Genomic DNA, 11,433 nt, shown 5'->3' with positions numbered 1-11,433 from the left:
CCGGGTTCAAGCCATTCTCCTGCCTCAGCCTCCCGAGTAGAGTAGCTGGGACTACAGGCATGCACCACCATGCCCGGATAATTTTTGCATTTTTAGTAGAGACAAGGTTTCCCAATGTTGGCCAGGCTGGTCTCAAATTCCTGACCTCAGGTGATCTGGCCTGCCTCAGCCTCCCAAAGTGCTGGGATTACAGGTGTGAGCCACTGCGTCCGGCCTCAGCTAATCTTTTGTATTTTTAGTAGAGACAGGGTTTCGCTATGTTGGCCAGGCTGGTCTTGAACTCCTGACCTCGTGATCTGCCCACCTTAGCCTCCCAAAGTGCTGGGATTATAAGCGTGAGCCACCATGCCCAGCCCATTCCTGGTTTGTTGTTGTTGTTGTTGTTGTTGTTGTTGTTTTGAGACGGAGTCTTGCTCTGTCGCCCAGGCTGGAGTGCAGTGGTGCGATCTCAGCTCACTGCAAGCTCCGCCTCCCAGGTTCACACCATTCTCCTGCCTCAGCCTCTCCAGTAGCTGGGAATACAGGCGCCCGCCACCACGCTTGGCTAATGTTTTGTATTTTTAGTAGAGTCGGGGTTTCACCGTGTTAGCCAGGATGGTTTCAATCTCATGACCTCGTGATCCACCTGCCTCAGCCTCCCAAAGTGCTGGGATTACAGGCGTGAGCCACTGTGCCCGGCCCATTCCTGGTATTTTTTAAAGAACGGGGACAAGGAGACTTGGAACAAGGGCTCCGAGGGTGGGGCAGGATCCGTTTATGTGATGCTTCCAGCATCACGGAGAGGGCCTCTGCACTGCAGCTGGCAGCTGCTGCCCTGTGTCCAGTTCTTGGGTGAGGCACGGGGTCCACATCCTCGCTTAGGGTCTGCTTAGGGGCAGGGATGGGGGCAGGGAGTGGGGTAAGTGGAATAGTCTCTAACCATCCAGGTGTCATGGTATCATTCCCTTTCCCCAGGATAAGGATGGTATCACTAGTGAGTTAAGATGAACATTCAGGGTCCTATATGTTACTGACCTCTGACAGGGGAAGAGAACAACCAACACCACACATCCCGCTCTGGAAGGCTCCCTGGTCCCCGCTGAGTTACCGCCCCTTAGCTGTCTGTGACATCACCTTTGAAGGGTTATCTGTCACTCTTAATTTGATTACAGTAAAAGGCACAACCATCTGAGTAATGCCTCTACATCTTTTAGGAAATGGCACAAGAAGACATTGGGGGGATTTTTGTTTGATTTTTAAATTTTCCATTGTGAACATGTATTCTTGTGTAATCAGAAAAATATTTTATTTATTTATTTATTTAGAGACAGTCTCGCTTCATCATGTGGGCTGGAGTGCCGTGATTCAATCTCGGCTCACTGCAGCCTCTGCCTCCTGGGTTCAAGCGATTCTCATGCCTCAACCTCCCCAGTAGCTGGGGTTACAGGCATGCACCATGACGCCCGGCTAATTTTTGTATTTTTTTTAGTAGCAATGGGGTTTTGCCCTGTTGGCCAGGCTGGTCTAAAACTCCTGACCTCAAATGATCCTCCCATGTCAGCCTCCCAAAGTTCTGGGATTACAGGCGTGAGCCACCGTGCCGGCCAGAAAAATATTTTTAAACTGTGTACAGGGAAGTAAGGGTTTCTATTATATGCAAATCCTGTGGGATTGTTTGTGCCAGGGGAGATCTGTTCTTTCTCTGCAACTCACTGTATCCTCACCTGCTCTTCCTCATATGGCTCCCACCCTTACCCGTCTCTCCCCTGGGTTCATGCTGTTCTTCTCATTTCGATTCACTCTCCCTGAAAGGACTCAGCCTTCGCCAGTCTGTGCAGGCATGGTTCTGGGCTGGATGGCCCTCTGAGCTCAGCCAGGCGGCTGACTGTGGTCATGCAGATGGTGGCAGGATCCTTGGATGCACTCATCTTCAATAAGGGCCTTGGACCTCGTAGTGTTCCTCCTGAAGCTGCGGTGGATAGTCTCGGGGAAGGAGAATGGAATCACTGGCTCAGGCCCGCCTAGATTGCGCACGCACTGGGCCTTGGTTCTATTCACTCCCGCACCGAGACCGTTTGCATCTGGGTGAACAGGGCACACATCCAGTTCCCACATGGATACTGCATGTGGCTCTCAGGGCACAAATCATTCCAATCTTAACAGATGCAAGAAATAAAAGGGAGGAAACACTCTTTAGTTCACTGCATGTTGACAAGCACAACCTTGGTAAGGTTGTGTTTGGAAATTATGTATGGGAAGGGAATTATGTATGGGAAGGGAATTAAGTATGGGAAGGGAATTATGTATGGGAAGGGAATTAAGTATGGGAAGGGAATTATGTATGGGAAGGGAATTAAGTATGGGAAGTAAGCTTAACCCAGGAATATGAAGTGGATGCAGCATGATAAAATGCATGCCATCTGTTCCATTATAGAATAAAGCAGCAAGATCGTAGGGTCATATCCCTTGATGCAGAAATAGCTGTCTCATTCTAAAGGAGAACATGGCAGCTGATAGACACAAGCCACAGTCCCATTAATTGATAGGGTTGTTTTTTCAGTCAGCCCTGCCAAATGCAAAGGGCTTTACATACACTGAATAAAATTACATTTCCAAAGCAACCTTTTGAGGTGGATATCAGCTCTATTATTGTTGTTTTTAATCTGTAGACAAAAGTTTGGATGAATTTTTTTTATCCTTACAAAAGTGTTCCCAGTCTAACTAATTAACCTATTCTCTTAGTCATTTAGATACTTTTACAGAATCAAGAGTAATTATGTTACCATTATTCTTGAATTTCACAACTATAAAATTATACACTTGGGACAGAAAACTATACCTTAAAGAGAAGAATAAATGAAACAGCGAAATTTGATTTCACTTTTCTGTGTCATTTTTGGAGACTTTCTGGAAGGACAGGCCAGCCATTAGGCCAGTAAGCGTGTCTTTTCTGACCATTTCATCTGGCGAGGCACACAAGTTCAAGTTCAATTTTTGGCAAGCTTGAAAACACAGTAACTTTATGTATGTTTCTAGTAAAATATACTCTTTTATTTTTTTGAGATGGACTCTCACTCTGTCACCCAGGCTGGAATGCAGTGGTGCAACCTCAGCTCACTGCAACCTCCACCTCCCAGGTTCAAGTGATGCTTGTGCCTCAGCCTCCTACGTAGCTGGGATTACAGGCCTGGGCCACCACACCTGGCTAATTTTTGTATTGTTTTTGTAGAGACAGGGTTTCGCCATGTTGGCCAGGCTAGTCTCAAACTCCTTGCCTCAAGTGATCCACCCACCTTGGCCTACCAAGGTGCTGGGATTACAGGAGTGAGCCACTGCGCCTGGCCAATTTCCCCTTTCTTACTTAAAACCCAGAACCTCCTAATTTAGCTTTTAAAATACACCCTCTTGATGGTCAAGGGCGGCTGGGGATTTAGCTCCCCAGCCCCTGTCTGTCTGCACAGGGCAGCCAGATGCACGCTCATGTGGCTTGGCTAAAAGGTGATGGGCTGGCCGGGCGCGGTGGCTCACGCCTGTAATCCCAGCACTTTGGGAGGCCGAGGTGGGCGGATCACGAGGTCAGGAGATCGAGATCATCCTGGCTAACACGGTGAAACCCCGTCTCTACTAAAAATACAAAAAATTAGCCGGGCGTGGTAGCGGGCGCCTGTAGTCCCAGCTACTCGGGAGGCTGAGGCAGGAGAATGGCGTGAACCCGGGAGGCGGAGCTTGCAGTGAGCCGAGATCGCGCCACTGCACTCCAGCCTGGGCGACAGAGCGAGACTCCGTCTCAAAAAAAAAAAAAAAAAAAAAAAAAAAAAAGGTGATGGGCTGCAAAGGGAAATTAAAGTTGAAAGTGCGTGCTATGGCTTCTCAGTAAACTTGGAGGTCATTTAAAATACCCTTTTTACAAATAACACTTCCTTTCCCCCTTATTCTTAGAGGAAACAGACAAGCGCTCAGCAGAAATCTGATTACAGAACAACTGCATTTTTTTTCTGAAAACATAGTCAGAACTTGTGTTTTTTTCAGTATGCAAACCCTGTCACAGGTGAGCAGCACCTACCAGGGCCATTGGTGCTGGGGTAAAAGAATTTCCCAAGATAGCTGTAGGTAAAGAAAGGCAGATTTATTAGAGAAAGTATGATATACCTCGTTAAGGTCGAAATGGGCAGAATCAGCAAGAGAGGAGTTCAGTGCAAGGGAACAAAGGCTTGCTGAGGGTTTCAGAGGATGGTTCTCGGCTGATTGAGAACGCTAAGGCAGTAGGGAGCTCGCTTGCATTCTTCTGTCAGCAGAGGTGTTTGATGATAAGTTGAAGTGTTTGATGATAAGCAGGAAGTTTGTGAGTTACGTACATTATTTGCACAGGTGGGCCATATGTCTTGGGCCATAAAGAAAAGCGAACCTATAGCTTATCTGCTTTTTCTCTTTGCTTTCCCCTGGTCCTGCCAGCCTCACTCCTTTTTCCTCATTAGGAGTCCACAAACCCTACATGGCACCTACACAGTAGTTACCAGTGATTGAAGGTTTCATTTTCCAGTGTTTCAGTTACCCATGGTCCAAAAATAGGTGAGTACAGCACTGTGGTTGTGAGAGAGAGAGAGGGAGAGAGAGATCATATTTACATAACTTTTTTTGAGACAGAGTTTCGCTCTTGTCCCCCAGGCTGCAGTGCAGCGTGATCTTGGCTCACTGCAACTTCCACCTCCCTGGTTCAAGAGATTCTCCTGCCTCAGCCTCCTGAGTAGTTAGGATTACAGGGGTGCACCACCACGCCCGGCTAATTTTTGTATTTTTAGTAGAGATGGGGTTTTACCATGTTGGCCAGGTTGGTCTCAAACTCCTGACCTCAAGTGATCTGCCCGCCTCAGCCTCCCAAAGTGCTAGGATTACCGGCGTGGGCCACCGCGCCTGGCCTATATTTACGTAACTTTTATTACAGTATGTTATTGTAAACCAAAAATAAAATACTTTTTTTTTTTTTTTGAGATGGAGCTTAACTCTTATTGCCCGGGCTGCAGTGCAACAGCGCGATCTCGGCTCACCGCAATCTCCGCCTCCTGGGTTCAAGCGATTCTCCTGCCTCAGCCTTCCGAGTAGCTGGGATTACAGGCATGCGCCACCACGCCCAGATAATTTTGTATTTTTAGTAGAGACAGGGTTTCTCCGTGTTGGTCAGGCTGGTCTCGAACTCCTGACCTCAGGTGATCCGCCCGCCTCAGCCTCCCAAAGTGCTGGGATTATAGGCATGAACCACCAAGCCTGGCCCAAAAATTAAATTCTAAGCCCCCCAACCAAATGGACCCCTCCTCTCAGCCAAAGGCATTCTAAAGTAAACCTGAAACACCAGTTCAGGCCACGATGTGAAATAGGGAGGAGGGGCTCAGACATGCCTCATTCTACCTTCCTCCCGTTGGAATTCAGGCACAGCTGACCAGCATTACATTAAAACAGACCTTAACGCTGACAAAACAGACTCTATCTAGCAATAAGCTACCAACATGACAGACAACGGGCCCTGAAAGAAATTGAAGTATTTTACCCCAAAACATATTTCTTTGACATATTTTGAAATGGCCCTGCAAAGCTGCCTCTTGTGGGGAAAATCTACATTTTTGTAGAGAATCTCCTTCCCTTTCCGGGTCTTTCTCCTGATCCAGGAGAGTCTGATAAGAGACATTTACAACAGATGCTCTCTGAAGCCTGCTCGCTTCATCTGCAGAATAAGACCCTTGGTCTCCACAACACCTTATCTTAACCCACACACTCCCTTTATTGATTTCAGGTCTTTAGATGATCTTTCAACCAGAAAATCTTGGAATCCACCTGCGACCCAGAAGCTCCCCCCTGACCACCACCACCTTGGGCACGTGTTCTCAGGATCTCCAGGGGCTGTGTGAGAGGCCACAGTCACTCACATTTGGCTCAGAACAAATCTCTTCAAATACTTTACAGAGTTTGACCGTATTTCAATTTTATTGCATATATTATATTGCATATGAGTTTAACTCAAATTTTGAGTTTTTAATTTCTTACTGTACCTAATTTATAAACTTTATCATATATATGTATAGAAAAAAACAGTATATATAGGATTCAGTACTATCCATGGTTTCAGGCATCCACTGGAGATCTCTGAACATATCCTTTGCAGATAAGGGGGGAAGCTGCTGTGTACTTCTATATAATGTGTTGCATGTGAAGTGTGGCCAAAATGGGAAATCTGAAAATGAAGGGGGAAAATGAACATAATTAAGGCTTTGTTTACTTTCAGAAATGGGGTGTTATGTTGCCCAGGCTGGCCTCAAATTCTTGGACTCCAGCAATCTTCCCCACCTCAGCCTCCCACGCAGCTGGGATTACTGGCATGTACCCCCACACCCAACATGGGTGGTTTATCTTTTTAAATTTACTTATTGTAAATCATGTTGGCTACAATTAAAAGCAATACATATTATCTACTTGAAAATGAGTAAGAGATTCAAAATGTTCTTGTAAACTGTGTGTCTTCCCCTATCTGAAGGAATTTGGGAGGAGCAACCTTGCAAGAACCTTGGTCTTTTGGTCTTTTCACACCCAGAAATGGGTGGGTTTCTTGGTTTCACTGACTTCAAGAATGAAACCGCAAACCCTCAGTGAATACTATAGCTCTATAAGGGGGCGCGCCTGGAGTTGTTCGTTCCTCCTACCGGGCTCGCCGTCTCACCCACTTCAGAAATGAAATTACAACTTTCACAGTGAGTGTTCCGTTCCTCCTACCGGGGTCGTTGTCTCACCCACTTCAGAAATGAAGTTGCAACTTTCACAGATGAGTGTTTCGTTTACTTCTACCGTGCTCATCATCTCACTCACTTCAGAAATAATTACAACTTTCATAGTGAGTATGACAGCTCATGAAGGCAATACAGACTCCAAAAGCAAATGAACAAAGCTCAGCACAGAAGACCCAAACGGGTTATCACTACAAGCTTGGGCAGCCTGCTTTTATTCTTTTATCTGGCCCTACCCACATCCTGCTGATTAGTAGAGCCAAGTGGTCTGTTTTGACAGGGCGCTGATTGGTGCGTTTACAATCCCTGAGCTAGACATAAAGGTTCTCCAAGGCCCCACCAGAGTAGCTAGATATAGAGTGTCAATTGGTGCATTCACTAAACCTTGAGCTAGATGCAGGATGCTGATTGGTGTGTTTACAAACCTTGAGCTAGATACAGAGTGCCGATTGGTGTATTTACAATTCCTGGGCCAGACATAAATGTTCTCCATGGTCCCCACCAGACTCAGGAGCCCAGCTGGCTTCACCCAGTGGATCCTGTATTGGGGCTGCGGGTGGAGCTGCCTGCCACTCCCACGCCATGCGCCCACACTCTTCAGCCCTTGGGTGGTCGATGGGACTGGGAGCCATGGAGTAGGGGGTGGTGTTCATCAGGGAGGCTCGGGCATGGCGGGCTGCAGGTCCCATAGTCCTGCCCCGCGGGAAGGCAGCTAAGGCCCAGTGAGAAATAGAGTGCAGCGCCGGTGGGCTGGCACTACGGGGGAACCCAGTACACCCTCCGCAGCCGCTGGCCCGGGTGCTAAACCCCTCATTGCCCGAGGCCGGTATGGCCGGCCGGCTGCTCTGAGTGCGGGGCCCGCCAAGCCCACGCCCACCCGGAACTCCAGCTGGCCCGCAAGCGCGGCGCGCAGCCCCGGTTCCCGCTCGCGCCTCTCTCTGCACACCTCCCTGCAAGCTGAGGAAGCCGGCTCCGGCCTTGCTTGTCCAGCCCAGAAACGGACTCCAACAGTGCAGCGGCGGGCTGAAGGGCTCCTCAAGTGCCGCCAAAGTGGGAGCCCAGGCAGAGGAGGCGCCCAGAGCGACCGAGGGCTGTGAGGACTGCCAGCATGCTGTCACTTCTCACTTTGTACTTTTAAAGGAAAGAATTCAAATGAGAGGCAAGGGAACATTTATTTTAAGCAATGTGAAAGTTTATTGGAGAAAGTAGGCTTGGAAGAAGGTCAAGCAGGAGACTTCAAAAATCAAGTGCTGCTTCCGCTTTGATTTTTTTTTTTTTTTTTGGACGGAGTCTCGCTCTATTGCCCAGGCTGGAGTGCAGTGGCGCAATCTCAGCTGACTGCAACCTTTGTCTCCAGGGTTCAAGCGATTCTCCTGCCTCAGCCTCCCGAATAGCTGGGACTACAGGTGCTTGCCACCACGCCTGGCTGATTTTTTGTATTTTTAGTAGAGACAGGATTTCACCATGTAAACCAGGATGGTCTTGATCTCCTGACTTCGTGATCCACCTGCCTCGTCCTCCCAAAGTGCTGGAACTACAGGCGTGAGCCACCACCCCAGGCCTGCTTAGAGTTTTTATACCCCTTACTCTTTTTCCAGGCTGTCTCCACTCTTTGTTCTTCACTTCCCGGGCTGGCCCTCAATTATTGCATGCCCAGTAGCCCTCCCAGTAGACGCAGGATGGTTACTGAAGTTGTGCGCATGCCCATTAGATGCAATTCTCCCTTACTGGTCGAGCACCCCTAGAGGAAAGTCATATACCGGGTAAATTTCACACCTTTCTATTACTGCACATGCTCAAAACCTTGTCTGGGACTGGCTTGCAAACTCCAGGTGTCTTCTGTCTGTTGCAAGACTCCTGTTATTCCCAGCGCCAGCCATGGCCACTTATTACCCTAGAGGGAATTTTATGCCCTTCAATCCCCGTCCCAATGAGAACCAGACAGCTCTGGGGTCCCTTGTCTTGCTCATTATTTCAGAGAGACAGATTTATAATTGTGACTGTGGCTTGACAAATGTCCAACATTCTTGGGGGCCCGTGCATGCCCTGCTCACGTCTAACCGCCGACTCCGACATTCTCATCACAAAAAAAATAGATGAGGTAATGCGTATGGGAATTAGCTCATTTTAGCCATTCCACTGATATGGAAGGGTGTGCTCCCTTTAAATAACATGGCGGGGGGGGGGGAAGGGCGTGGTCCCTGGCTAGGGCTCCAACCCTGGGCCTGTGCCCACGGACCTAGTTGAGGACAGGCATTTTTGTTTTCCTGCCCCAATGTTGCACTTCTCAAGACCACCCTGGCCTGCCACGCCCCTACCCTGTGCCTGTAAAACCCGGAGACGCTAGCAGGCAGACACACAGGTGGCTGCATATTATCGAGAGGGGTACATCAGTGGAGGAACACGCGAGCGGCTGGAAGTTGAGAGGAATGGGATGCACCAGCAGGCACCGGCATGCAGGCAGGCCATCCACCTGCAGAACAACGCGGAGTTTGACTGGGGCAGTTGAAGGAGAGCCCGGGTTGCCAGATTTACCTTGCACTCATTCTTCAAGTCCACATGTGATCCGATTCTTCTGGTACACCAAGGCAGGAACCCCAGGATACAGAAAGCCCTCTGTCCTTGCGATAAGGTAGGGGTCTGATTGAACTGGTTAACACAAGCCACCTATGGATGGCTAAACTAAAAGAGCACCCTGTAACACACGCCCAGTGGAGCTTCAGGAGTTGTAAACATTCAGCCCTACACACTGCAGAAGGGTTGGAGCCCCACAGCCTACCTGTCTGTATCCTCTCCTAAAAGTTGGAGCAGCAGGGAACTAAAGTGAGCCATCAGCCCCATCACACATCCTGAGAGAAACAAGGGAACTTGCCCAGTTTCACTACCACGTGAGCATGTATCAAAACATAACATTGCAAAAGTCTACGCAACTTTTACTTGTCCATTTTTTAAAAATTCACTGCAAGTGATTTTTATTAGAGGACCTAAAACTGTCAAATCGTTCTTTAAAAGTGTTTGGAAAAGATTAAATTGAATTTTTAAAATTCACAATTTAAACTTTAAAAATACGTTAAATATTTTCAAAGTACAGTTATTTGCTATGCAGTAAATTGTGCCCAGCCCCCTCCACAAATTCATAGGTTGAAACCTTAACATGTAATTCATGATTTTAAAGGAGAAATCTTTACAGTTAAGAAGGTTGCTAAAAACATAACCATCACCAAAAAACCACTGTGCTGATGGGTTCATTGGTCTGTACTGACTTCGGGAATGAAGCCAGACCCTTGTGGTGTTATAAGCTCTTTAAAGCGGTATGTCCTCTCTTTACTTCTTTCTGGTGGGCTTAGCAATCTCATCTACTCAGGAGTAAAGCTCCAAAACATTCAGTGAGTGTTACAACTACATAACGCCATACGCTCGCTGAACTTGTTTAACTCTACAAATACGGTTGGTTATACTTTTCAGCTTCGAAAACAAAACCACAGAACTTTACAAAGAATGTTGCAGCTCATACAAAAAACATAAGCGGAAAACAGCACATTTATAACTGAAGAAAAAAGAAGAGGAGAAAATGAAGCAGAGAAAAAAAAAGGGGTGCAAGAAAAACAACCGTCTTCACTGCATTGAGGCAGATTTCAGTAGGCTACCACGGCTAACACCGGCAGCCTGCTTTTATTCCCTTATCTGGCCCCACCCACATCTTGCTGATTGGTCCATTTTACAGAAAGCTGATTGGTCTGTTTTACAGAGAGCTGATTGGTCCGTTTTGCCAGGGTGCTGATTGGTGCGTTTACAATCCCTGAGCTAGACACAAAAGTTCTCCAAGTCCTCACTAGATTAGCTAAACACAGAGCACTGATTGGTGCATTTACAAATCTTGAGCTAGACACAGGGTACTGATCGGTGCATTTACAAACCTTGAGCTAGATACAGAGTGCCGATTGGTGTATTCACAATCCCTTAGCTAGATATGAAGGTTCTCCAAGTCCCCACCAGATCAGCTAGACACAGAGTGCTGATTGGTGCATTTACAAACCTCGAGTTAGATACAGAGTGCTGATTGGTGTATTCACAATCCCTTAGCTAGACATAAAGATTCTCCAAGTCCCCACCAGATTAACTAGAATACAGAGTGCCGATTGGTGTATTTACAATCCCTTAGCTAGACAGAAAGATTCTCCAAGTCTCCACCACATCAGCTAGACACAGAGTGCTGATTGGTGGATTTACAAAACTTGAGCTAGATACAGAGTGCCGATTGGTGTATTCACAATCCCTTAGCTAGATATAAAGATTTTCCAAGTCCCCAATAGACTCAGGAGCCTAGCTGTCTTCACCTAGTGGATCTCGCACTGGGGCCGCGGGTGTAGCTACCTGCCCATCCCATGCCGTGCGCCCGCACTTCTCAGTCCTTGGGCGGTTGATGGGACCGGGTACCCTGGAGCAGGGGGCGGTGCTCGTTGGGGAGGCTCAGGCTGCGCAGGAGCCCATGGAGGCGGCGGTAACGCGGGGGAGACTTAGGCATGGTGGGCTGCAGGTCCCAAGCCCTACCCCGCAGGAAGGCAGCTAAAGCCCGGTGAGAAATCGAGCACAGCGCCGGTGGGCCAGCAGTGCTGGGGAACCCAGCACACCCTCCGCAGCTGTTGGCCTGGGTGCTAAGCCCCTCACTACCTGGGGCCGGTAG

This window comes from Pan troglodytes, chromosome 5 (assembly GCF_028858775.2).
Source record: "Pan troglodytes isolate AG18354 chromosome 5, NHGRI_mPanTro3-v2.0_pri, whole genome shotgun sequence".
Taxonomy (NCBI): Eukaryota; Metazoa; Chordata; class Mammalia; order Primates; family Hominidae; genus Pan; species Pan troglodytes.
Note: the sequence above shows the minus strand (reverse complement) of the source record.